Source organism: Galeopterus variegatus, unplaced genomic scaffold (genome assembly GCF_000696425.1).
Source record: "Galeopterus variegatus unplaced genomic scaffold, G_variegatus-3.0.2 Scaffold8706, whole genome shotgun sequence".
In the NCBI taxonomy this organism is placed as follows: domain Eukaryota; kingdom Metazoa; phylum Chordata; class Mammalia; order Dermoptera; family Cynocephalidae; genus Galeopterus; species Galeopterus variegatus.
In genome coordinates this window covers 67140-68969 of record NW_007734817.1, presented here as the reverse complement: position 1 = coordinate 68969, position 1830 = coordinate 67140, and the positions used below count along the sequence as shown (strand labels likewise).

At 46.8% G+C, this 1830-nt stretch overlaps 1 protein-coding gene across 1 annotated transcript in view; it reads right to left on the bottom strand.

Moving 5' to 3' along the window:
• Positions 1 to 1830, bottom strand: part of LOC103608699 (amphiphysin) — an 81128-nt gene that overhangs the window by 15302 nt on the left and 63996 nt on the right. The window lies entirely within an intron of this gene.

The window sequence follows — 1830 nt, the reverse complement described above, 5'->3', positions numbered from 1 at the left end:
ATGACACTTGAATTGGGATCTTAAGACCACATGCCCAGGGCTTTTCTAGGACAAAGGCCCCACCCTAAGGCATATGAGGCTCTATATGGGTGCAGCCAACCTCCTCATTTCACAGCACCAAGGCCACCACCATGAGCTCTGTTTGTGGCCCTTTTCCAACCCTGAATTCTGGAAGTACTCATCCTTGCACGTCAGATTTGCTGAATAAATAACAACGGTAATAATACTTACCTTTTATTGATACCTACCAGACATTGGGCTAAATACCCCACAAATATTATCTTCTTTCATCCTCACACAACCTCTGAGGTAGTATCATTACCCTTACTTTACAGATGAAAAACACCTAGGCTTAGAGAGGTTTAGAAATTTCTCCAAGTCTCAAGGTTATACAAGTCTGGACTCAAATCCAGGGCTGTCTGGCTCTGAAACTCAAATTCTTACTAACCAAGTTTTACCGAACATAATAATGAAGAAATGGTTCCTTGTACAGAGCAGCCCATGCCTTCCATGCTTCCCTCATATTCTATGTAAAAGCCCCCACATACGTGCACACCCTTTGCTGTAACTGCTCCTCTGGCCACCAATCGCCAGAGGAAGGAGCAAAGGAGCCCAATTCCTGAGCCCCACTGCCCAGGAGTCTGGTCCCCTGGACTCTCACTTCATCATTATCTCCAGGCTCTGGCAATGCTTGGAACATTCTGGGGGCTAAAGATTTTTCTAGGGGACTATGTTATCATTACATGTATGGGTCTTCTTCCCATCNCACCTGGCTCTGCCTCTGAGGGGGGTGTTTGGGTGGAGAATGATCTGACTGCCTGCGGGACACTCTTGACGTTCTTCCCCAGCCTAAAAGCCATTTTCTGCATACGAGGAAAAAGCCTGAGAATTTGAGAAGATTAAAAGAAGTACGAGCAATTAAGTCCAGAGAGCCATCATTTTGCATTCCTGTTATTATCACCATTCCTAGCAAGTCTGTTCTCTGAAACAGTCAAAGTCTCCTTATAAAATGACACTTCACCCTCTCCATACAGTCCCCAGCTAGAAAAGGAAAATGTGTTACAGTTCCAGCTAAAGATATGAAATATTGGAACAAGAAAAAATTAGCATTGTCTCCTTAGTTTCCAAGAAACTTAACAAAGAGTTGCAGCTAGAATTCAAATGCCTTAAACATCAACCCATGCATCCTTTCTTATGAAGATGCAAGTAAAACCAACTCACTATAAAAGACACAGCTTAGNCATGCATCCTTTCTTATGAAGATGCAAGTAAAACCAACTCACTATAAAAGACACAGCTTAGTCAGTGGTGGTCTCAACCAACATTTTTTTTTTCCCTTTTTTTGTCTTTTTTCGTGTCCGGCAACGGATCGCAACCCTCAGTGTCGCGCCCGTACCGGACGGGGACCGGCAACGGGATCGCAACCCTCGGTGCTGCGCCCGCACCTCACTCAGCCAGTGAGCGGGAACCGGTCTGTATGTGGGATCCAAACCCTCGGCGGAAGCGCCGCTGTGCTCCCAAGCGGCGCACTGTAGCAGTGCGCCACTGGGCCGGCCCTCAACCAACACTTTTTAGCTGGTCCTCTGAAGGTTCTCCTGACATTCCAGGGAGCCTAGAGTGCAGCATAACCCTGCAGCTGCAAGACGGAGGGGACAGACGCCCTTCTGTTTTATGGGGGAAAGTAGCAATATCGCTGCAGAGGACCAGGCCCACCCATAGCTAGTCTATCACACTTTCCTGTTGCCCGTACCACTAAAAAAGAAGAAAACATGACACTTGAATTGGGATCTTAAGACCACATGCCCAGGGCTTTTCTAGGACAAAGGCCCC